The 26,712-nt window shown below is 48.6% G+C and overlaps 1 long non-coding RNA gene across 1 annotated transcript; it reads right to left on the reverse strand.

The window, feature by feature from the left end:
- Positions 1 to 1,335: 1,335 nt before the first annotated feature.
- Positions 1,336 to 3,881, reverse strand: LOC142573133 (uncharacterized). The gene is made up of 2 exons (XR_012826233.1): positions 3,365 to 3,881; positions 1,336 to 1,498 (listed from the first exon to the last, which is right to left on the reverse strand). It is a non-coding gene; the product is annotated as an uncharacterized LOC142573133 (long non-coding RNA).
- Positions 3,882 to 26,712: the final 22,831 nt, after the last annotated feature.

Below are 26,712 nucleotides of genomic sequence, written 5' to 3' on the forward strand. Positions count from 1 at the left end.
GTCCACTGGACTACCGATTCTGGATATCTTGGTCATCCATAGGACGTCCTCAGATCGCCTATGGGCGTACGGCGGACATCCACAGGGCTAGCAGGCGCATACTAATTGGCAGTCCGAGGGGTGTCCCGCGGATATCTAGAACCGATATACGGATGTTCCACGGACGCAAGAATTTGTTTATGTTTTCATTGCTAAACGTCCGTCAGACATCCGTACGACGAACCGTGGACCATTAAGGGACGTCTCCAGAATGTTCATTTTTATTTAAATGGGCTGAATAGCGCAGTTAGCGTAAACATTGGCCTTGTGTAGAATCTGTGCTGCAAAGATGATGCAGTACTGACATGTACTAATGAAAATACAACTTGCACACATAGAACGCAGATTCCAAAGCAAGCTAAGTTTACATAAAATGGAGAGACAATCACTTTCACAGATATTTTTATTCATTTCGATTACAAAAGCTTGATTTAATACAGTGAGCCGCTAGTAATGCAAGTGTTGCAAGTATTCAAACACAGAATTGCTCACGAGACCAGACACTGCAAACCTGTAAGATTCAGAGACAGAATGCATGTGACAGTCCTGCATTATAATAAATGTCAACAACTTATTATCACAAACTAAGACAAAGGCTGCAGGTGACAGCTTTTAGAGCAGTACATTAAAATTTCCAGCCTCTAAGTGCTACAAGAGTGAAATGAGATCACATAATATAGGAACGTCTACTAAGCACCACTATCGGTAATACATATTTAGAAACATCAAGGTAGGCAGGACCAGGTGTAGACCTCAGTGTACTTCAAAAGCATGGTAAACTTCTTTCACTACAATACACTTATTCTTCACCTTAACAGCAGGGAACATGAAAAAAAAGCGAAGAATGCCACATGGAATACGAGACATGAAGAGAGCACAGGCATTGACTGTTTCATTAGCGTGAATGAATCGTGAGGTGAGGCTCGTCCAATCCCCGAAAAAAATGTTGGCAATCAGTACGCTATAACACTTCACTACATTCAGTAATGACTAAGGAACATAAAGGTACTGGCAATCCTCACACCTAAAATATCACACAGCTCTGGTAGGGACGCGCCTGCCACTTATAATGAACTTCTTAAACACTTCTATCTCTCGCGGCGACAATACCCTCCTCCTCACCCCAAGCTCACTAGGCCTCAGGCAGTGACATTCAGACTGTTGCAGACAGAAACCTATCCCAACCTGTTCACGTTACATGCGATATATCCGGAGATTTACACTGATGACGCGTGCCCTGCTTGCGGGGATAGATCAACACTTTCGCACATGCTCTGGGGATGTATCTCTATAGCAAGCCCTGACCTCAGCTCAGCTAGGTGGGAGGCGGCCCTCCGCAACCCACTCCTGGCTGAGCAACGTTGGGCTGTCCAGCAGGCCCACGATGCGGCTGGCAGGCTAGGCCTGTCGGTCCCGACGTGGGAGCGGCCCGCGACGTGCTAATACGCGTTCTGCAGGACTGTAAAATAAAAGTTACTCAATCAATCAATCAGACCTAAATTATTTGGACCGTGCCTTTTTTCAAATTCTAGCAATACCTTGGAAACAGAAAATGAATTCAGGCTCATAGAACCTGAATGGCACTGTTGTCCCCACAGAGCTCTCTTACACAGATGGACAAAACATGGGACACATTCACAGATGTTAGACAGAACAAGCAATCATAAACTACAAGAAAGCTTTAAATGGGCACCATCGTACAAATAAAGTAATCATTATATTTTATTCACAGCAGCTATATTTTTTGCGTTACAGAGCTGTAGTGACCACATTTACCTCACTCTGCTTAAAATCTTCGGGAACCTCTGGGATTCGCAGCTGCTTCACAGAGCTTGGAGAAGGTTGCGAATCACTTTAATCCGAGTCTGTGTATATAAATTGTGCTCGGCGGCGTCTTTTTTGAACCATGTCAGGGTCACTGCTCAGGTCCGATGTGAACTGACTTTTATTCAGCTTTTTACGTGCATGATCGTATGTGGCTGAACAAGAAATGACAATGCAATGGTCAAGTTTTGACTCTCATTTTGTTCTAAAAAATCCCCATACCAAAACATGGCTCCCACTAATAACCCTTTTACAGAAATGTCAAACTGTTTCCACGTTGATTCCACCGGGTGTGATTTTCTCACCATTGAAGTAAGCTTTTTGGGCTTTGCGTGAGCTGGCCACCAACACTTGTCGTCGGAGATCCAACTAATTGTAGGAACAACTTCCACTTCTTCAGTTTTGGTGAATTCAACATTGGCATAACGCATCTGAAGAAAGAACACATGCTTGAACAAGTTCAAAGACTGTGACCAGTAATAAAATCTCAATGTTGTTACCACCATGATGTGGCAAAAAAAAACACCTCCTATTTTGTACTAGGAAAGATGCATAATAAATTAACAAACCTGACTGTGAGCTCAAAAATTACCTGACTGCAACAGCCACGCCAAAATAAAAATAAAAATATTTCTTCCATGGAACGAGTTACCAATTTACGAAGCAAAAGACTGCAAACACTATTTTATGAGAATAGTTTGTTTAATGTGAATAGTGTAAATTAACTTACAATCACCTGACATTGCAATACAGTGCGCATATTTTAAAATTTTGCACCAAATTAGCCTAGCTAGGTCTCACAGCTGCTAATTTTAGGATTTCTTTTGTAATTAGATACCTTGACGGTGGGTTAAATGCTCAATTATACAACTGTGCTGTATGTTTAGGCATTTACAAGCCAGTAGTCATGTTTAGGAGATCCCAAAGTATTACTTGTATTAAATACCACATTTACAATCTCACCAGCTAATATAAAAATTTTCAGTTTTATCATGTGCGACTATAGAAATTAAATATGCATACATTGTAGCCTCACTCACGAAGTGGAAAGCCATCGATCCGCACCGAATCTCAATCGCCCGCAGTAATCGCGGTCACAGAATGTGGAGTCTTCTGAAAGTGTGTCATATTCTGACGACTCGGGTTTCTGAACGATTTCGTTCACGTTAACACAAGGTACGGTTTCCAACGTTTAATTACCGTTTGCACAAGGACTGCGAAACAACAGATGGACTGGTCGGAGAACACTCCTGCCCGGTGCACGGAGAATGGAGAAGCTGAAAGGATTTCTTCGTCTCCCGTGCCGCTGTCTCTTCAGCAAATCTCTTGCGAGCTCTCTGCATACTTTGCGCGCACTACAGAGTATTAATAATGAGTAGCAGCTCCCAGCGACGTATGCGACCGCAAGCAATCGCGTACAGCAGCACCTCCTTGCATATATGCGACTAAAAGAAAGCCGCTCACGAGAACTATTGCGCATATATGTGGCCTGTAGACTTACCTTTTCTGCGGGGCCAACCCGGCCAGGAGCCCAGGAGAAAGAAACAACAGCCTTGAGCACCTTGCGCAGCCGTAGTGACAACTGAAAATGGCGCCTATGCACTCACAATAAACGCGCGAAACGCTCGCCTTCGCGCCTTTTTCGCACGTCAAGTTTCATCCTAGACGCCAGCGCTCGCATGGTGCTCGTTTCTCTCCTGGCGGTACGATTGCACCTCCCACAGGTGTACGTTTTCGCCGCTTCCATTCAAGGTCGCGCCGGCGCTTAGCTCGCGCTGCGCGCGAAACGTCTCTTGTTTCCGACGGCGCCTCCTCGGATGACTGGAAATTATTATTGTGTTGTTAACTGTCACAACAGCAGTGTAAACAAAAACAGGGTTAATGCCACCAGTGAAATTCTGCCGATCCACAGTTTCAAAAATACTGCCAGAAGGATACCCCAAACGATAAATAGAAATAGTTTCCCGCGAAAAAAAAATGCAGGGTATGCTAAGCTTCAGAAAAGATTGCGCTGGTAGCATAATGGGTATGCTTGCGACGCATTTTCTGCGTTTTTAGAGATGATCGAAATATTTCTGAAGTTTCCAAATGAGAGGCTGCTGTTAAGTATTATTATTTGAAAAACGTTCTAAATGGACGTCAACTATACAATGGGACAGTCGGTCTCTGGTCACATCGATATCTGGCGAGCGTGATGGTCCAAAAAGGATACGTTTGATAACGCGTAAGCACTCTAAGCACAGAAATGTTTCTGTGGCTCTGCAAGTATAATAATACTGAGACGGTCACACAAGCTTGTTAGCTTTTACGATCACGCTGTGCTTTAGAACCAGTCCACTAACCTGCCTCCATGGTTACCTGTATGCTCTCCACCAGAGGAAAAAAATCCCATGGGCAGGTAGAATTCGATCGAATTTGGTTTATTTTATGCTGTGTGTTTGAGGACTCATTGATATTTCGCAGACAAACGTTGATGCCTCTACTGAACACAGCTTTAGCTTGAATGAACTCAAGGCCGGTTCTATGTAGATATTTGCAAGTGCAGAAATGCTCAGCAACAGAGCAGTTCGTCACTCAAGTCCGAACGCAGTCCTACTCGGGACAGTCGCGAAATGTCCAACACGAATGACCTAAGGATGTCCGCAGGAGGATAAGAACTGGATGTTGAAATTAGTCCGATAATGATATCCACTGGATGTCCCCAGGACGACTGCTCTGGGACTTGGACGTCAGGATCTTATCCGGACGTCCGAGGGAGTTTCAATGCCCATTGGGTAGTGCCGGGAGGGAGTGAAGCAAGTTGCTTACTTCGCAATGCAATCGCGTGCGTCACGCGCAGCTGTTGTTGTTGAGCACGGTATGTCGGCTTGAAGGTCGCAGGGGCAGTGTCGGCCGGAGCACCGACGGCGGGCGCGGCAGGCTTATCTCGAACAGGGGCTGCATGAGTTGGCACAACCAGCGTTTCCGGGCTTGGTTTGCCTCTCTTGTACTCGCGGAGTATCGTGGTCCACTCACTGGGTCTGAACGTTGTCGGGTCGAGGTCTTCGCCCTGCGATTGCACCTCCATGGCTGTTGGGGGTGGGTGCGCTACCAGTGATTGGCCAGCCTCTAGCGAAGCAAGACCCAGTGCGGCGGCTGGCCAGGAGCAGACTTTCCGACACAGATACGGTCCAATAAAGGTTCGGATGTAGATTTAGCGGTCGGCAGCGGCGCAAACGGAGGGGATTCGTGCGTATTCCGTGGTGACTGGCACACACAGCGCACGGCACCTCGGGAGGCCCAAGCGGGGGGCGGCGGGCAAAGCTCGCGCCTCGGGAGGCCCGGGCAAGGGGCGACGGGCAAAGCTCACGTCGGATCGGTTCGGAGTGCGCGCCGACGGCACGTCCGTTCACTTCGGGTGGCTGTGGTCGAGTCCCCGCCGACGAGAAGCACCCAGTTAATGTTAGCTTGGCGTTCGCAGTCCGTTCCGCTCAAACGTTTGAATGCACCGAGCGTTCCAGCAGGGACGCTAGTGTGCATTAGTAACCGTCCGCACAACGCTCGATCATACCAGCAGCGGTATGTGCAGAATGATGGCTGTGCATCTGCGCATTCAATCAATTCAATGCACCTGCGCATTCTGATCGAGCATCCGTGGCAGAACGCCTTCCGGCTGGCTCCGCCACCGAGCCGATTGACTGGAGAGTTGACGGTGCCTTCACTTCGCTTTGTCGTTTTTGCAGCCGAACGCACTCTCCTCGTCCTTGGTAACCCCTACACGATGATGGCGTATTTCGAGACAGCACGACACTGCCAACAGCGATGGCAGAAAAACGCCTCTATGGACCGTGTAATTAATGTCGCAATAAAATAATTGCGCTTCTGGTAGTTCTCGCCTCCCATCAGTCGTCCCTAGTAGCTTAAAAGCAACGTGCTCCATGCAATGCATCATGACGCCACAGGTAGGCGCATGGGTTTCAGTATAACTTTAAGCCGTATTCAGGGTCGATTCTACTGACTTGCGATGCACCGCAGTAAAATAAGTACGCAGCCAGGTGGGAGAAATGTCCACAGTTCAGGCCTCCTGCTCCGGTCGGACCACATAGCACCATTATCTTCTTTTGTAGTGATTGGAGTAGATCGTTTTGGTTCATTTCAGCGCTCAACCAATGATCACCATTAGATTATAGTCTGCGTCGATTATCTGACGCGTTTTGCTGAAACTGTAACAATGCCAGCAGCTATGACTGCAGACGCTTCGTGCTTCCTACGGTCCTCCGCTAATTATTCTGCATCATAGAATCCCACATATAATAGTGAGCTGTCGCGGCCACCATTTTGTGGACGACGTAGCCAAAAGCTCCTGCTTCTCTGTGCTTGCCAGTTTCGTCGCACGACCACATATAATCCGCTTGAATGGCCTCGTTGAGCAAACCAACAGAACTGGGAGCATCATACTTTCGATACACATCGATTCCATAAACGTACGATGACGTCGTGCCCTTTATCGCGTATGCCCATAACACAACAAAGCGGGGAACCAGGTACAGCCCTGGTTACGGCTCTTTCCACCTTTATATTCGGGCCCGTCGTAGCTTCGCGGTTTTCTAGACACTATTCTGCCTTTTTCTCGTGGCGTAAGCTTTTCTGTCGCCCATATTCTTTGCGACGTTGGGGAAGCCCGTCGCATATAACTCCACTCTGCACGTTGGGGTCCCAGCACCATTCCAAGATTAGCTATATATGATTCGTGGCATAAGGGTGTATCGTAGGACAAGGGTGACACCGTATGGCTCTGAACACGGTTATGAAATTGCGATCTGAGCCGTGGTATAGAGTTTCTGACTCAATGCACCGGTATTTTCGTCATCATTGATCGCTTAAGTGATGTCACCTGCAGCTGGCGTCCTTTACCGCCGGTGCCGTTCCAATAAGATACAGTTCACTCACGTCAACCGCCTTATGCGGCGTAATAACCGTTCACGTACGAGTAGCTCACCCAGCAGCATTCGTCTGCAAAGGGAGGAGTGCTACGCGAGAGTTAGAGGGCATGGACAGAAGAGGAGGAGACGCTTCGTGTCGGCGTGGCCAACCCACTTTCATCTCTAAATTAATGTAACAAAGGCACCCCATCGTAGCAATATTAAAGAAAGAACTTTCGTTGGGGTGGAAAGAAACAGGAACTGACGAGAGAGATAATACAATACTCAACATCTCTGCAGGTAAAGTTTACATTGAAGTAGAAGCTACAAACAAATAAGAGCGTTACATATAACTTTATATATAGTGCAGTAAAACCGTTTGTACGCTATACTATGAAGCAAATACAAATTTAAAATGCATTATAGATAGTGAACGAAAGACCGAAATTACACCCACAGCAGGTCTCTAACTAGATGTTAGTAAGATAGAAATGCAAATAAAATAACTATTGCACCTCGAAATTCCCAGGCTAGCTAACGCGCCAATAAAATCCATGCCTCGAAGTCTTACGACTTGCATTCAGACAGGCAAGTTGTCTCGGGGCTGTCATGTGCGCTTGTTGGGAGCACACTATAGGCCTCCGAATAACCGCAGTAACAACGTTGCCCTCACACCACCACAATATAAGGAGATCCGTAAGCATCAGCACATGCTTACGCACGTGTTTTGGAAATGAATACCTCGTAACTGGTGTCATCCTGAGAATTGGTTTCAACTGGACATATCTTGCAAGCTCACCGGCTACAACTTGTAAATTACAATGTGGACATAAAGTAGTTAGTAAAAGAATTACACTCAACGTGGGCTTCATCATTTCAAACCAGAAGGGAGATCACGCTGACACGTAATAGTTTTGAGAGGGGTCTTCTAGCGGAAAACTACAGAGGACCAGAGCACTGATAACAAATATTTAATGTAGCGCACAAACTGCATTCCCGTTCCTACATCAAGTGAAAGCCCTTCGCAGTGCGTATATTATGTTATCTTCTGTGGCCTCGTACGTCCAAGTCATAAGTCAGCTTGTCGGCGTTGCCAACTGGCCCACTACTGTATCCTGCTACGTTTTAAACTTCTGCGTCCCTTTCTACTTCGTTCACTCAATACATGCACGACGCACCTTCGCTTTGCTGCATTGCAGTTTGATCTGTACAAGAACGGCACACAAACCTCTGTCCCGGCTGCCTATAAGCTTTCGATTTCTTCTCTTTCGTTTTAAATGTTATTTCGTCATTTCTGAAACCCATTACTTTCGTTTACGTTTCGGTATCACCATTGCTTTCTTTCAGTTATACCAATAAGACCATACGCTCCGGCTTTAGTTCCAGCAGACCTCGCAACCATCAACGTGCGCATACCGACTACAGTTTGACCCTGAACGACAGCTACGATTGAGTGTATCCAAATCAAGCATCCAATAAACAGCCCTCGGGGTTACTGGCACCGCAATTTAACTATAAGTTCCCACGCCATACGCTGAGATGCTTTTTGCATCCCACTTTAGTTTGCCTCGTTTTCTGAATCCGCTTCTGTTGTTGGCTATCTATACACAGAATGTGAAATAGGTCCACTTGTATTTGTAGAGAGATAATACACTATACTGATGGGCGACTTCAATTCCAAGGTAGGCAAGAAGCAGGCTGGAGACAAGTCAGTGGGGGAATATGACATAGGCTCTAGGAATAGCAGGGGAGAGTTATTAGTAGAATTTGAGGAACAGAATAATATGCGGATATGAATACCTTCTTCCGCAAGCGGGATAACCGAAAGGGGACGTGGAAGAGGCCGAACGGCGAGACTAGAAATGAAATAGACTTCATACTCTGCGCTAAGCCTGGCATCATACAAGATGTGCACGTGCTCAGCAAGGTGCGCTGCAGTGACCATAGGATGCTAAGAACTCGAATTAGCCTAAACCTGAGGAGGGAACGGAAGAAACTGGTACATAAGAAGCCGATCAATGAGTTAGCGCTAAGAGGGAAAATAGAGGAATTCCAGATCAAGCTACAGAAGAGGTATTCGGCTTTAACTCAGGAAGAGGACCTTAGTGTTGAAGCAATGAACGACAATCTTATGGGCATCGTTAAGGAGTGTGCAATAGAAGTCCGTGGTAACTCCGTTAGACAGGATACCAGTAAGCTATCGCAGGAGACGAAAAATCTGATCAAGAAACGCCAATGTATGAAAGCTTCTAACCCTACAGCTAGAATAGAACTGGCAGAACTTTCGAAGTTAATCAACAAGCGTAAGACATCTGATATAAGGAAGTATAATATGGATAGAATTGAACATGCTCTCAGGAACGGAGGAAGCCTAAAAGCAGTGAAGAAACTAGGAATAGGCAAGAATCAGATGCATGCGTTAAGAGACAAAGCCGGGAATATCGTTACTAATATGGATGAGATAGTTCAAGTCTCTGATGAGTTCTATAAAGATTTATACAGTACCAGCAGCACCCACGACGATAAGGTAAGAGAGAATAGTCTAGAGGAATTTGAAATCCCACGAGTAAAGCCGGAAGAAGTAAAGAACGCCTTGGGAGCTATGCAAATGGGGAAGGCAGCTGGGGAGGATCAGGTAACAGCAGATTTGTTGAAGGATGGTGGGAACATTGTTCTAGAAAGACTGGCCACCCTATATACACAATGCCTCATGACCTCGAGCATACCGGAATCTTGGAAGAACGCTAACATAATCCTAATTCATAAGAAAGGGGACGCCAATGACTTGAAAAATTATAGACCGATCAGCTTACTGTCCGTTGCCTACAAAGTATTTACTAAGGTAATCGCAAATAGAATCAGGAACACCTTAGACTTCTGTCAACCAAAGGACCAGGCCGAATTCCGTCAAGGCTACTCAACAACAGACCATATTCACACTATCAATCAGGTGATAGAGAAATGTGTGGAATATAACCAACCCTTATATATAGCTTTCATTGATTACGAGAAAGCGTTTGATTCAGTCGAAACCTCAGCAGTCATGGAGGCATTACGGGATCAGGGCGTAGATGACCCATATGTAAAGATACTGGAAGATATCTATAGCGGCTCCACAGCCACCGTAGTCCTCCACAAAGAAAGCAACAAAATCCCTATAAAGAAAGGCGTCAGACAGGGAGATACGATATCTCCAATGCTATTCACAGCATGTTTACAGGATGTATTCAGAGGCCTGGAGTGGGAAGAATTGGGGATAAAAGTTGATGGAGAATACCTTAGCAACTTGCGATTCGCTGATGATATTGCCTTGCTTAGTAACTCAGGAGACCAATTGCAATGCATGCTCACTGACCTGGAGAGGCAAAGCAGAGGGGTGGGTCTGAAAATTAATCTGCAGAAAACTAAAGTATTGTTTAACAGTCTCGGAAGAGAACAGCAATTTACGATAGGTAGCGAGGCACTGGAAGTGGTAAGGTAATACATCTACTTAGGGCAAGTAGTGATCACGGATCCGGATCATGAGATTGAAATAAACAGAAGAACAAGAATGGGCTGAGGTACGTTCGGCAGGCATTCTCAAATCATGAACAGCAGGTTGCCACTGTCCCTCAAGAGAAAAGTGTATAACAGCTGTGTCTTACCAGTACTCACGTATGGGGCAGAAACCTGGAGGCTTACGAAAAGGGTTCTGCTTAAATTGAGGACGACGCAACGAGCTATGGAAAGAAGAACGATGGGTGTAACGTTAAGGGATAAGAAAAGAGCAGATTGGGTGAGGGAACAAACGCGGGTTAATGACATCTTCGTTGAAATCAAGAAAAAGAAATGGGCATGGGCAGGACACGTAATGAGGAGGGAAGATAACCGATGGTCATTGAGGATTACGGACTGGATTCCAAGGGAAGGGAAGCGTGCAGGGGGCGGCAGAAAGTTAGGTGGGCGGATGACATTAAGAAGTTTGCAGGAACAACATGGCCACAATTAGTACATGACCGGGGTAGTTGGAAAAGTATGGGAGAGGCCTTTGCCCTGCAGTGGGCGTAAGCAGGATGATGATGATGATGATGATGATGATGATGATGATGATGATGATGAATCTATTCGTTTCATCTGCCGCAATTACGATCGCACTTTTTCCCCGACGCAGGCGCTGCAGTTCCTAACCACTCCTGTTGCGTTACCACATTGAATATTTGAATGAATTCTCTACATGTCATCCTTAACTCCGTCTCTGGCGTTTTGCAGCTGTAGTCATATCAGACTTAGCAAAGAAAGCTGTACTGGTCGGTCTCACGCTTTGAACAGATGCCCCTTTTTTCTTATCATAGAAACACGTTGAAATACAGTTTTTTTTTTCACGTGCGCCCCTGAATGCCCATAGCTCAATAAAATTGGCACAAGGTTAGAACAAGTCGCTTAAGTATTGACTGAAAAATGCTGAACACGCACTGCTAAAGATGGACCTGAACGTAAGCGTGGAGACGGGGTTTCAGTGGGCCATGTGAGATGTTGCGCACTCGATGACACCAGCATGACGGCCGCACATCTTCTGCGGCGTTCTTTACCTCAGCTCGCCGGGCGCCAGCCAAATATGTCACTGCGTTATGGACCTCTTGACGAGCTGGCACCAATGTCACAAAAATGTGAACGCACACCTCCTCACCTTGCTTGGCCGAAGCCTTCTTCGACGGGCTCAACACCTCGGCGCCACCTCCGGAGCCCATAGGCGACCGGATCTCTGCGAATGATTTGTTTATGACTTACTTATAGTGTCGTGACCTGTCGGTTACAAGTTTCGTTGGCTGTTCTACTACCAAGAACATGCTAGTGGATGTATGCGACCTTTTATGCACGACACTTCAAGATTCGCATTTGATTGATGAACTTTCCAGCATTAATGAGCTGTACTTCTTATGCCTCTCTTTCGTAATAAATGGCCACCACCTTCCTTGAATGTACCGTACTCATTTTTGCAAGGAATTGCTTCTAAGTGAATGGCTACGTACGCTCAGACCAACAAAAAAGTGTCATTGCTACGCTGTGGTTTTGGCCTTCACTGCTCAAATTTCGAGCATATTAAGGAAGTTAGTTTAATAGGCGAGCTTAGCGACTTAACTGGCTGCCCTCACTACTTCACTTTTGTTTAGTCTGATGCGTTTACCTATGCGTTTAAAGGAGGACAAACAAATACCACGACAACACAGCGAATAAAAGAGTTAATATAAGTTTAGTCGCCCACAACTTTAAAAAATAAAATAAAAATTGCGGTTAGGTGAGCTGTCGCCGCGATGCTCACTTCTGCACCTGCAGCTACCACTTTTCACTGTGCCGCTACCTGTTGGTTCCAAGAGCCTAATTTGTGTGCAGAAAGACACTTGATAGGGTGGGACATTGAGCTAGTTAGTTCGATATTAGGAATGGTAAAGCAGTGCGAATAACGTGGACGAAAGGATGACATGAGACACACACACACAGGCACTAACTAGCTTCGGTTTGTTTCTTTAGGCGGGCGTATGTACATAACATGGTGCAATCATACAGAAACTGCGCAAGACTGCACAATAGCACAAAATGCACAATTGTACAATACTGTCTGCTATTCATTGATAACCGTTGCACCCTATTTCTGCGTTTTCTGTTGAGTTGCGCCACTGTATTACAGACACACACGCGCACACAAACACACAATATATATATATATATATATATATATATATATATATATATATATATATATATATATATATATATATATATATATATTGTTACGAAGAGTTGCGAAGAAATGGGTTTATTTATAGGAGATGGACGATTGTCGTAGCGTGATCGTAGTGCAGCCCGGCCTCTCAAACTCCTCGTTATCTTCGTCTTCTCTCTTGTTGTCCGCACCTTTCGTATCCGTTACATTTCCCCGCAAGCAGACGAAGCCCGTGGGGCGAGTCAGGAGAGACAAGCAGGGTAGAAAGGCTTCAGGCGAGCAATATGAGTCATCTGACTTCTGCTTGATCGCCGACCATTGCACAGGAGGCGAGCTATGACGTAAGTGAGTTCGCTCAGGCGATCCACGACTACAAATGGGCCTGAATATTGTGACAAGAACTTTTGGCACAATTCAGGCTTCGTTGCGGTGTCCAAAGAAGAACCAAGTCACCTTTTTCCAACGATACTTGTACGTGACGGTCGTCGTATCGCTCTTTCGAACGACTTTGCGAGGCCAGAGTACGAAGACGAGCTTTTCGACGGGCTTCTTCGGCGAGACACAAAGTCTTCGACACAGAATCGTCACTGTGCAGTACGAAGGGTAAGAAAGTGTCCAGAGGGCTTCGCGGTAACCTTGCATACAGGAGATGAAATGGGCTATAGTTCGTGGTTTCGTGTTTCGCCGTGTTGTATGCGTAAGTGATGAATGGAAGCACGTCGTCCCAGTTCTTATGATTGGAGGATACGTATGTACATTGCAAGCATGTTGGTCAGCGTTCTGTTCGTCCTTTCAACGAGGCCATTGGTCTGTGGATGATACGGCGTGGAATGACGGAACTGTGAAGTGCACAAAAGAAGTAACTTTTCAATGGCATCAGCAGTGAACTGGCGACCACGGTCGCTGATGATGACACGTGGTGGGCCATAACGAAGGACCACGGAACGCAGCAGGAAGACCGCCACGCAAGCAGCGGTAGACGACGGTATGGCTGCAGACTCTGCATACCGCGTAAGATGGTCTACGCAGTCAATTATCTAACGGTTCTTATTGTTAGATAACGGGAATGGACCCAAAAGGTCAATGCCTACTTGCTCGAACGGCGTACTGGGTGGTGTCAATCGCCGAAGGGGACCCGGAGCTGCGGTGGTCGGTCGCTTGTGACGTTGGCACGTTTCGCAACTAGCGACATAGCGCTTGGTTGTTTCGTACATCTTGGGCCAGTAAAAGCGCTCCTGGGTGCGGTGCAGCGTTCGTACGAAGCCGAAATGGCCGGATGTCACATCGTCATGCATGGCGCGTACAACGGCGCAGCGGAGACTCTCGGGGACAACAAGCAGAAAACGTGCTCCATGCCCGGAGTAATTAGTTTTGTATAGCAAGTTATCACGGACAGTAAAGCGACCGCTGCCTTTAGAAGTACGGGCGGCGACAAAAGGTGGATCGAGGGTTACGGGCGGCGACAAAAGGCGGATCGAGGGTAACATTATTCCGTTGTTTTCGCTGAAATTCTGCCGCGTCAGGGAACGTAGAAGCAACAGCAGCGAGACAGTCATCAAAATTCTCAGCATCGCCGTCGGTAGTCGCAAGAGGAATCCGAGAGAGGCAGTCTGCGTCAGCGTGACGACGGCCACTCTTGTACGATACCACAAAGTCGTATTCCTGGAGGTGCAGCTCCCAACGTGCGAGGCGACCAGAGGGATCACGCAGACCGACCAGCCAGCATAAAGAATGGTGGTCGGTGGTAACCTTGAATGGTCTACCGTAAAGATAACACCGAAACTCTTGTATGGCGAAAACGACTGTCAGGCATTCCTGTTCCGTAACCGTGTAATTGCGTTCAGATTTGCTCAAGCAACGGCTGGCATATGCGACATGTTTTGCGCCACTGTGACGTTGTACAAGCACCACTCCTATCCCGATCCCACTTGCACCAGTGTGAACTTCAGTCGGGCAAGATGGATCGAAGTGACGCAAGAGGGGTGCTGACGTTAGTATAAACTTCAGTTGAAAGAATGATTCGTCACACTCTAGTGTCCAATTGAAGGATGCATTTTGTCGCAAAATACTTGTCAACGGGTAAACGATGTCAGCAAACCGGGGAACAAAACGACGAAAATACGAACATAAGCCAATGATTGAGCGGAGTTCTCGTGCTGACTGCGGTGGCTTGAAGGAGCTCACTGCTTCAATCTTACGAGGATCGGGTCTGACGCCATCCTTGTCGACTAAGCGTGCCAGGACCAGTGTTCGACGTTCGCCGAACCGACACTTTTTTTTAGTTTAGAACCAGTCCAGTTTTCTCAATGCAGTCGAGAACAAGGCTGAGGCGTTCGTTATGTTCTTCAAACGTACGCGCGGCCAAAGATTACAACATCATCGAGGTAACACATGCATATCTCCCACTTTAGGCCACGTAGTACTGTGTCCATGAATCTTTCAAAGGTGGCAGGAGCATTGCAAAGGCCAAAAGGCATAACATCGAATTGAAATAGGCCATGTGGAGTCACGAAAGCGATCTTTTCCTTGTCGGCAGGGTCCATAGGTATTTGCCAATACCCCGATCGCAAATAAAATGTTGAGAAGTAAGAAACAGCGTGTATAAGCAATCAATGACGTCATCGATTCGCGGTAGTGGACATACATCCTTCTTCGTCACTGCGTTTAGATGTCTGTAATCCACGCAGAATCTCCAGGAGCCATCTTTTTTTTCGCACCAGGATTACTGGGGCTGCCCATGGACTAGACGACTCTTGAACGACACCTTTGTTCATCATCTCCTTGACTTGCTCTGCAATAACTTTGCGCTCGGACGATGACACTCGGTAGGGCTTCCGGGGGATGGGGTGTGCTGAGCCGGTATCTATTCTGTGACGAGCGCGGGACGACGGTAAATGAAGGGGTGCATCTCCATGCGTGAAGTCGAATGCAGCCTCATGTCTGGCAAAGACCTGTACCAGTGCTTGCCGTTCCGATGTACCGAGAGCCTTGCTGATTATGCCAAGCATTAGCTCTTCAGAATGGCGATTATCGCAAGGAGAGCAAGCTGTAGAGACGTCCGTAGTTAGTGCCGCTATTGAGCTACATGCGGCTTTATCGAAGACAGCGATTTTCATACCGCGAGGAAGGATAACCGCCGTGCCGGAACAGTTCAGCGCCCACAACGGGGCGACTCCTTTCGTCATGCACACGACAGAGCAGGGTACCAGTGTATTTTTTTAGCACAGTTTATGTGGAGAGGCCTAACTACAAGGTCAGGACAATCAGCGTCAACAGTAGTTGCAGACACACGAACGGCGGTCAGGCACCACGACGGTGCAATCACTTCATCAAGAACACTGAGAGTGTCTGTGTCCGTCTTCCCCACTCGGGCTTTCTTCGGAATGTGCTGATATAAATAACTTGTTCAATGATATTTCGCCACAACCACAGTCCACGGAAGCGCCGCATTGTTCAAGAAAATCGATACCAAGAATAACATCGTGCGAACAACGAGAAAGAACCAGGAATTCCGACACAAACATTTTCCAGCCAACAAAACACTCACAGCATAAACACCATGGGGATGAAGCCACTCGCCGCCTACTCCACGAAAGGTAATACCGTCGTTCCAAGAAAACATAACTTTGTGGCCTAGACGGTTTTTGAAAGCCAGGCTCATCACAGACACAGTCGCCCCAGTATCAACAAACGCCATGGTCGGTATTCTGTCAATCGAGACATTCACTTTGTTCTTGTACATCACAACAGGCAAAGCTATTTCTTGCAAAGACCGTCCGGCGACCACACCTCCATTGGCCGCGGATGCTAGTTTCCCGGCGGCGGTGAGGAAGAACGGCGCCGAGGGGACGGAGAGCGACGGGGACGGCTATTTGGTGGCGTCAAACTCCGCTCAGATGCTGGCGAATCACTGCGTCTGGTCTTGTGTGAGAAGTAATCCCTTGGAAGCAAATCGGTCGTCCGCAAGTCATATGAAGTACGTGTTCTGGGTGGCGAGAACATCGGTGGTGTCCTACGCGATTGACGGGCTTGGCTACAATACCGAGCTATATGGCCTGTGGAACCGCAGTTGTAGCACACTGGAGGGCCGCGGTTCACAGCGTCTTCCTCGAAACGAATGGTAGACGGCTGCGGGTGGCGAGAAAGTTCCGAAACAACTCTTCCCGCAAACGTTTCCTCGTGGTTGTCGAACCACAACAACGCAGTATCCGTTAGAAAGAACACGACGTTCGAAAGCTGAGAAGCGCTGTTCTACTTGTTGGCGGCTCTCACACGGTGATAATGGATGAAATCCGTTATATCTGTCATAAGTCGCGTCGTGGTAGTAGGGTCGGTGCTGTTCTTGTCGCGGCCTGACAGAAGTCGCAGGGCCTCGGGGGTAAAAACGCGGCTGCTCTCGTTGTGGCCGAGCGTCGTAAGTAGGGCCTCTGTCGTAGGGACGTGGCTGCTGTCGGGGCGTGAGTTCATAATCATCAGTGCCCCTTGCCCCAGGATACCGGGAGAAGGATGCCACGTTTGGCTCGAAATCTTGTGGTAGGCGGAAGCTATGAGTGCCTGGGTGTGTCACTTGCGCGTGCAGGCTGAGCTCTTCCCAAACTATTTGTCGGATCGTTGATGCAAGGTCGACGGGCTAATTGCTATCTACGCTCGCAACTGTCATCACATTGGCTAGCCTGCCAAACTTCGGCGTGATGCGCCTCATTTTCAGTTGCTTGAAAGTGCAACAGTGCCGCATGATGTCGACGATGGAAGTCAAGGTGTCTTTTGCGATGAGGAAACTGTTAACATCCTCGGCAATTCCTTTTAGGATGTGCCCGACTTTGTCTTCCTCGGACATTCCAGAGTCCACCATCCTACACACTTTTATTACTGCCTCAATGTAGGTCGTGCAGGTTTCGCTTGGCACTTGCGCACGTTGCAGTAGCGTCTGTTCTGCCCTTTTCTTTTTCGTCGCGGAGTCGCCGAATCGCTCTTTGATTTCCGAAACAAATCTTCCCCATGTTGTAAACGTTTCCTCGTGGTTGTCGAACCACAACAACGCAGTATCCGTTAGAAAGAACACGACGTTCAAAAGCTGAGAAGCGCTGTTCCATTTGCTGGCGGCACTCACACGGTGATAATGGATGAGCCATTCCTCGACGTCTTCGTCCGATCTTCCGGCGAAGGGTCGCGCATCTCTCAGTTGCAGAATGGAACTTGCCGGGACAGCAGTTGGAATGGGCCGTTGTTCGTCTGCGTAGTGGGACATATTCAGCTCCGGTGGATTCGGTGGGAGTCCAGACGGCTCCGTCGAAGAACTTGCGGTTCAGCCTCCGTCTTCGGTTGTCGATTACGCAGCACCTTCCACTACAACTGCTACGGAGAGTTGCGAAGAAATGGGTTTATATATAAGAGATGGATGATTGTCGTAGCGTGATCGTAGTACAGACCGGCCTCTCAAACTCCTCGTTCTCTTCGTCTTCTCTTCTCTCTTCTTGTCCGCACCTTTCGTATCCGTTACAATATTACAAACAGGGAGTCCCAGCTAACTTGGACCAAGATTTTTAAAAACCTATGCACACACACGCGCACACAATATATATATTACGAACACGGTGTCCCATTTAACTTGGACCAAGATTTTTACAAAGCCTGTGCGTTCTTCAGAACACAAATGGCCTGGATGTTGCTAGCGTTTATCTTAACTTACAGTACCATTCTTGGTTCTTGGCTCGTCTTCTTTTGAGTAATTAGCCGAGATAAATAATTAACTTTTTAAATATAGCTTGAAACGTTCAGGCGTCAATAGGAAAGTTGTGGAGCTCGACAAATATTGCCCAACCCAGGCACTTCCAGCGAGATAGACTTAGAGTGGCCGTTTTTATTCGGGAAAAACGAAATCCCGCAGAGTTTAAAAAATACCACGTGACAGCGTGCTCTGTGCGCCCGAATACGCCACGATTACAGCATTCTCAACCGTGCTTTGTAGAAAACGCCCTCGCTGCGCGCCTTTCGTGATGCCCACGACAGAGCTTCGCGTAGTGCTTGGTTCCGAGATAAACGCCAGTGGGTTCGGGCGGCAGTTGAAATACAGCGCGGCTCCCGTTTCTGCGGCGATAATTGCACTCTCACGCTAGCAGAATGCATGCGAAGGAAAAATGACAAGCTCATGCGTTCGAATTTGGGCGCCACCCCAACAAGCAAACACGCAATATAACAAGCTTGATAAGGTCGTGTTAATTATGTTGGTTGTCACAAAAGGAAGAGTTGTAAACTGACACGGAAGGTTGATTTTTAGCTCCCTGTCCATTCCTTGTCGGCAGAGAATATGTAATTTCATATTACTCACTTTGCCTTTCCACCTCGTACAAAAGTTTCACGCAGATGGCTCTTTTCATGGATAACGGTTGCAGAGATTTATTCGCTGTGATGTCTGTCTAAAGAATTTGTTCAAACAAGTCGCCCTCTGCTATAATGCAATATTAGCGCCTTTCGAGCACGTCCGATGTAGCTTTTTTGATGACGCTAGACGGTATCTCGCTGCAGTTCTCAGCAATCGCTGCCTTTAGCGCTTCTGGTGTAGTTGTAGGTTTGCGGTACACTCTTTCACATGTCCCCACAAGAAGAAGACAGGAGGTGTCAAGTCCGGTGACCTTGCAGGCCATGCCACTGGTCCATGCCGCCCGACCCACTGGCACTTGAAGGCTTCGTCAAGCCAGGCTCGGGCAAGGCTGCTGCTATGAGCTGGTGCTCCGCCGTGCTGATACCAAGTTCGCTTTAAAAACGCAAGAGGAAGATCACCGCGAAAATCTTCGTCCGGGTCTTCCAAGATGTCGTTCACGTACCGCTGAGCAGACAGCATGTGGTAAAAAAATATGGGGGCCAATTATTCTTCCGTCAAAGGTACCACACCACACACTGAATGACCATTGGTACGGGTCTGCGCCACCCAATGCGGGTTCGTATCGCTCCAGTAATGCGCATTATGGACGTTGAGAATTTCTGGAGAAGGTTGCCTCATCTGTCCAGAGCACTTTGTCAACAAAATACGGTATTTCGTCACTGTTCACGAGTATTTAATTGGAGAAATCAAGCCGTCATTGAAAGTATCTTTCTTGCAGCTTTTGATGCAGTTGTAGGTGATGCGGATGCATTTCATGCAGACTTGCTAACTCTTGACACTGAAGACTTTGAAATGCCGACCTCACCACTCACATCACGCACACTGGGTTAGGGGTTTGCAGTCATGAAAGCCAAATGTCTCCTTCAGCCTCTTAACTGATGGTCCTCTTTCTGTGCCGCGACTTCTTGAAGCTATCTATTTCTTTCAGCGTCAAGTAACTCATAATTTTGTTCGCGCTATGTCTTCCCCCACATTGCCAATTTCGGCATACCTTGGCAGCTTTCCTCTTGTCGCCCCGTGCCGCTGCCAAGGCTAAGACCATGTTCGCCTTCTGCTCGCTTGAGTACGACATGCTTTAGGCACTGCAAACAAATTCGAAACGGTTGCGCGGCACGACAGTAATAGACAGTCGAGCTCGCACGCATCTAGCCGCCGGCACAGCTTGGAAGAAAAGCGGTATTGTAACAAATGATGCTCTCTCTCGCGCAGGTTCCAGATGTAGGATGCATGTTTTGTGTGCATTTTTTCTATTCCGCATCGACTTGAACGCTGGAAAAAAAATGCTCTTCTCGTCATATCGGAATAAACAGCTGATGACGGCGCTTTCTTCGGGGACAGGCGCGAGCGGCTGCTACGAAGCGCTTTTTCGGAGCGCCGTCGCCAGCCGCTGCCGGTGCTGTCAGAACCGAGCAAAGGCTGAAGCCCTTTCTCGTAAGTGAAGGGAAGGCGCGGCGCTGGTGATGTTTTTACAAATCACTCATGAGAGCGCTGTAATCGCGGCGCATTCGGGCGCACAGAGCGCGCTGTCACGTGGTATTTTTCAAACTCCGCGGGCTCTCGTTTTTCCCGAATAAAAACGGCTACGCTAAGTCTATCTCGTTGGAAGTACCTGGGTTGGGCAATATTTCTGAAGTTCCACAACCTTCCTATTGACACCTGAGCATTTCAAGCTATATTTAAAAAGTTAATTAATTTATCTCAGCTAATTAATCAAAAAAGAAGAGCAAGAGAATGGTACTGTAAGTTTAGATAAACGCTAACAGCATCCACGCGATTTCTTTTCTAAAGAACGCATAGGGTTGTTGTTTTTTTCAGAATCTTTATCCAAGTTGGCTGGGACACCCTGTATATATTGTAACGTAGGTTGGAGACGGAGTGTTACAAAAGAGACGTTTCTCTTTAATGCCAGAAGAAGAGCGTGTAGCTTACGCACTTCACCGTCTTTCACGGCGCCGACCTTTGCGCGCGCCGTCCTGCGGTGCGGGAGCCCCACATCTTTGTGTCAATTGCCCTCGTGCGAAAAGCGACCGTCTCGGTCGCGTCACAAAGTTCTTTCAGCGACATAAGAAGTGGAGCTCCTCAGGTGCATCTCGGCGATCACCAACGCGCATAGTATGGTTTCATGCGCACTATACATGAACAACTTCAGCGCGAGGACGACGACGGAGCGAACCGGGGTCAGAACTGCAGGGGACGACTTCATAGGTCACCTCACTGAGGCGGCGTGTAACCTTGTAGGGACCAAAATACTGGCGGATCAACTTTTCCGAGAGTCCACGGCGACGGACGGGCGTCCAGACCCACACGCAGGCGCCGGTATTGTAATGGACGTCGCGTCGACCCTGGTTGTAGCGAAGGGTGTCTGTATGCTGTTGGCTCCGGATACGATGCCGAGCAAGCTGGCGTGCCTCTTCGGCTCTTTGTACAAACTCTTCCGCGTGTTCGCTCGTCGGGCTATTATCAGCCAGAGGTAGCATGGCGTCAAGTGTTGACGTGACGTGGTGCCCGTATACAAGTTTGAACGGCGTAAACTGTGTAGTCTCCTGTACAGCAGTGTTATACGCGAAAGTCACATAGGGTAACATCGCGTCCCACGTCTTGTGCTCTACGTCGGCATACATGGAGAGCATATCAGCCAGCTGTTCAGACGTTCAGTTAATCCATTGGTTTGAGGGTGATACGCAGTGCTCTTGCGATGAGAGCAATGCGTCAGCTGGAGAACGTCCTGCATAAGTTCCGCTGTAAATGCTATACCGCGGTCGGTGATGACAACAGACGGTGCACCATGTCGTAGGACGATGTGGCGTACAAAGAACTTGGCCACTTCATACGAGTTTGCTTGAGGGATATCCCTCAAGCAATCTCATATGAAGTGGCCAAGTTCTTTGTACGCCACATCGTCCTACGACATGGTGCACGCTTCGGTTTCGGCGTAGCGGGTTAAGTAGTCGGTAGCGACGACTATCCATCTGTTGCGTGAAGAGGTCAGTGGGAATGGCCCAAGTAGATCCATTCCTATTTGTTGGAACGGTGCTTGAGGAGGGTCTACAGGATAGAGAAAGCCGGCCGGTTTGACTGGTGGTTTCTTGCGGTGCTGACAATCGTGGCAGGTCTTCACGTACCGCTGTACAGAAGAATAAAGCCGGGGCCGGTAATACTTCTCCCGTATCCTTGCTAATGTCTTAGTGAATCCCAGGTGTCTCGCGCATGGCTCATCATGGCACGTTTGCAAAATGTCTTGGCACAGTGCCGACGGTACGACAAGGAGGTACGTATTGGGACCGCTTCCGCAGTTTTTCCTGTAAAGGACGTGGTTGTGCAAGTAGTATGATGATAAGCCGCGCACGAGCAAGCGGGGTAAAACACCTTCAACTCCTTGAAAGTGCACGATCAGCGGCAGCAGCTCAGCGTCAGCGCGCTGGTGCTCAGCCATTTTTATGGCGTCGATAACGCCGAGAAATGGCAAGTCATGGTCAGGGTCCTATGACGTCGTAGGGAGTGGTGCGCGTGACATTCAGCGTCACTGTGCTTCCTTCCAGATCGGTAGACAACTTTAATGTCGTACTCTTGTAGGCGCAGGCTCCAACGTGCTAGTCTGCCTGAAGGATCCTTGAGGTTGGCAAGCCAGCACAGCACGTGGTGGTCACTGACTGCCTTAAAGGGTCTACCGTACAAGTAGGGTTGGAATTTACTAATGGCCCACAGAACCCGCTAAGCATTCTTTTTCAGTGGTTGAGTAGTTTTTCTCAGCCTTGGTGAGACTGCGGCTTGCAAAAGCAATGGTGCGTTCCGCACCAGCTTGCCATTCCACAAGAACTGCGCCGAGACCCGCATTGCTGGCGTCAGTATGAATTTCAGTGTCAGCGCCGTCGTCGAAATGAGCAAGTATTGGGGCCTCTTGCAAACGCTTGCACAATTTATTGAACGACTGCTGCTGCTCGTCCACCCAAATGAAAGGCACATCGTCGCGTGTGAGCCGTGTCAGAGGTTCAGCAATTCTCGAGAATCCCCGACGAAGCGCCTATAATATGCGCACAAACCAAGGAAGCGTTGGACAGCCTTCTTGTCTGTGGGTGGTGAAAACTCGGCTACGGCGGCTAACATGTCAGGGTCTGGTCGGACGCCTTCAGGACCAACGACATGGCCAAGAAATTTGAGCTCTTGGAACCCGAAGTAGCATTTTTCAGGCTTGATGGTGAGGCCGGCAGTACGGATCGCAGCGAGGACACTCTCGAGTCGTGCGAGATGTTCGTCAAACGTGCTCGAGAACACGACGACATCGTCCAAGTATACGAGGTAGGTTTGCCATTTGAGTTCAGCAAGCACGGCATCCATCATCCGCTGAAAGGTGGCAGGTGCGGAACAGAGACCGAAGGGGAGAACTTTGAACTCATAAAGCCCGTCAGGTGTCACAAACGCTATTTTTTCACGATCCTGTTCATCAACTTCGATTTCCAATAGCCTGATTTAGGCTCCAACGATGAAAAATACTTGGCATGTTGTAGACGATCCAGTGCGTCGTCGATGCGTAGCAATGGATAAACATCGCGCTTGGTGACACGGTTCAACTTTCTGTAATCTACACAGAAGCGTAGTCTGTTGTCTTTCTTTCTGACTAACACTACAGGGGAGGCCCACGGGCTGGTGGACGACGTGGATCACGTCGCCGTGGAGCATCTCTTTCGCCTGATGCTTGATCGCTTCCCTTTCCACTGGAGACACTCTGTAGGGATGCTGACGGACAGGACGTGCGGACTCGTCCGTAATGATGGGGTGCTTTCTGATGGACGTGCGCCGCACTTTGGATGTCGTTGAAAAACGGTCCGCAAATTCATTCACGAGACTCAGTAGACGATCTTTCTGGTGGTCGGACAGAGCGGCGTTAACGTGAATCCGTTATTTTAGGCTGGGTAACCCAGTATGCTGACACGATGCGGTTTCAAATGTAGCAAAGTAAGTTACATCAGTGATTTCGCGAAGGAATGCGATTGTCGTTCCTCGCGGTACATGCCGATATTCGTTGCTAAAGTTCGTTAGCAAAACAATGGAACATTTGTTTCGCACCTGAAGAAGCCATCTGGCTATACAAATGTGGCGCTCAAGAAGCAGGGGCACGTTCGCCTCAGCAATTCCTTCGGCGTTGTCCTCCATGTCGCATCGGACAAGGGTAAGCACGCTGCTCTTGGGTGGCAACGTGACGTGATCGTCAGCTACGCGAAGCGCGACGTCATGGTCGTTGTCATTACTGTTCGCTACAGCTTGCGTAGTAGCGAAGCTCACTCTAGACTCTTGCAGGTCGACGATGGCACCGTTCGCCTGAAGGAAATCCATGCCGAGTATAAGGTCCTTTGAACATTCAGGAAGAATGACGAAGTCGCCGATGTACGTAAAGCCCCGAATGTTGACTCGCGCCGTGCACCGGCCCATTGGAGTTATGAGATGCCCTCCTGCGGTACGAATCTGAGTTCCGGTCCATTGCGTTGAAACTTTATTCAGTATACGCGCGAGATTCTGGCTCATAACAGACGTGTCCGTACCCATGTCGATTAACGCCGTGACTTCGTGGTCATCTATGGTAACTGGTAGACGTCTCAGGATACTGACACGGAATTACACTGCTTTCTCTGCGTCTCAATTACGTCATATCGCGGTCGTCGTAGTGGAGGATCTTCAGCGTTCGCAACGTCTGCGACCTCACCTCCGCAGGTCGCTGGACTCAGTTTTCCCGGGAGGCAGGGCTGGGTGAGCGACGCCTCGTTGCTCTCGACGTGAAGAGGGGGCTGGAAGACCTGTTTCGGGCGGATGACGGTGATCGGGGTTCACAAAATCGTGCGGCAAACGAGGTCCTGGCGTCCGCGAGGTATGCTTCAATCTCCAGGGGGCGTTCACCATTGCGCGGGCACGGCGCATTCAGTGAAAATCCACGGAGCCCAGCTCGGCGGTAAGGACACGCCCTGTAGAGGTGATTGGCTTCACCGCAATGAAAACACAAGGGCCTCCGGTCTGCGGTGCGCCATACGTCGCTCTTGCGGGGTGGTCGTGTTTCGGCAATGAATGGCGTGCGGCGGGGCCTGAAGTCGCCAGTTGCTTGTTCAACGGCGCGCACACCATGATAGTCCGGGACGTCGCGCGCATCGTGAAAAGTCGGAGACAACGAACTTCGCGCAGCTTCCGCGTACGACATACGAGGCTGTGGCTGCCGCACCTCGTACTGTGGTGTCTCGCTGCGCTCCGGTACTTGGACTGCCTGCCTGATTTCCTCCCGGACGACCTCAGCCAGAGCGAGTCGCTGTACCGATGCTGGAGCCACTTGAAGCTTTTCGAGCTCTTCTCGAACAACAAGCCTAATGAGCTCCCGCAAGACGTCGGTATTGCCCAAGGGCATAGCGAGAAAGTCACGCGATAGGGTCGACACGTCGCGGTTGTAATGCCGTGTTCGCTGCTGCAGTGCCTTTTCCATTGATATGGCTTCCGCAAGAAATTTAACTCTGCAACGGTCTTTGGTGGATTGCGTATTAGGCCACCGAATAACTCTTGCTTGACACCGTGCATCAAGTTCCTGAGCTTCTTTTCTTCCGGCATGGAGGGATCCGCGCGTCGAAAAAGTCGGCACATATCTTCAATAAACATTGCGACGCTTTCGTTCGGCCGCTGTACTCTCGCCTGAATTGCAGATTCAGCTCGCTCCTTGCGATCGAGGCTGGCGCATGTGTTATATTAGCTGCCGTCGGAATTCGTCGCATGTAGATAGGGCCGCCTCACGGTTCTCGAACCATGTCCACGCATAGTCCTCGAGGGCAAAGTAGGCGTTGCGTAGCTTGCGCTCTGGAGTCCAGCCGTTGTATTCTGCGACACTCTCAAAGTGATCGAGCCAGTCCTCTACATCTTCGAAGGTGTCCCCATGGAAGGACGTGGGGATTCGCGGCTGGTTGAGGACGAGCTCGGTCGGCGCGGTCGAGGAAGATGATGGAACCGACGTACTCATCCTTCTGACTTGGTTGGGTAGCAGCTCGTGCTCAGGTGGCAGTCCTTGAAGTCGGCGGCTTGTCCGTGCGTGCACAGGAGTCAGCTCGACCGGAGTTCGCACTGGGCTCGTAGACGGTGTTCGATCTGGGAGTGGTAGCATGTACCGCGCACCTCCACCAGAAAAATGTAACGTAGGTTGGAGACGGAGTGTTACAAAAGAGACGTTTCTCTTTAATGGCGGGCCAGAAGAAGAGCGTGCAGCTTACGCACTTCATCGTCTTTCATGGTGCCGACCTTTGCGCGCACCGTTCTGCGGGGCGGGAGCCCCACATCTTTCTGTCAATATATATATATATGTATACGTGTCAACAAAGAAGTTAAAAGTCAGCTCTTGTGCGTTACTGACGCCTTGCTTTCAACCCGCTGTTTCACCCTAAGCGTTCCAGCCCTTAAAACATCGGCATAAGTGCGAAAGATCGTTCCCAATTGCAGAGAGGCATAACGCGACAAGGCAGGTCTTGCTATTTGTCGAACGAGGAATGATGAACGCTCTGTACAAATCACAGCTGGGTCTCATCCGACCACCCAGCGTGAGCGCCACAGACATCCGCATACCACAGTTAGTAGACAAGGTGTAACCTTCTAAACATCTGTTGTATCGTTGCCCAGTAGTTAAAGGAATTTTTTCACAAGGCCAAAGTAGCAGGATATGTCATCTTCTGATCAGTCATATGTGACAGTGAATTCTGCCTTTTCGATTCACTTATTTAGATATCTCATGGGTTGTCCATACTCTCGCTGTCCTTGTGAAATATGGTTGCGTCTCTTGTTTTGCATATGTAAGCATAAGCTCTATTGCTTCTATTTTTCTGATTTTTCACTGAATAATTTCGGCTGAT

This window comes from Dermacentor variabilis, chromosome 2, assembly GCF_050947875.1.
Source record: "Dermacentor variabilis isolate Ectoservices chromosome 2, ASM5094787v1, whole genome shotgun sequence".
In the NCBI taxonomy this organism is placed as follows: Eukaryota; Metazoa; Arthropoda; class Arachnida; order Ixodida; family Ixodidae; genus Dermacentor; species Dermacentor variabilis.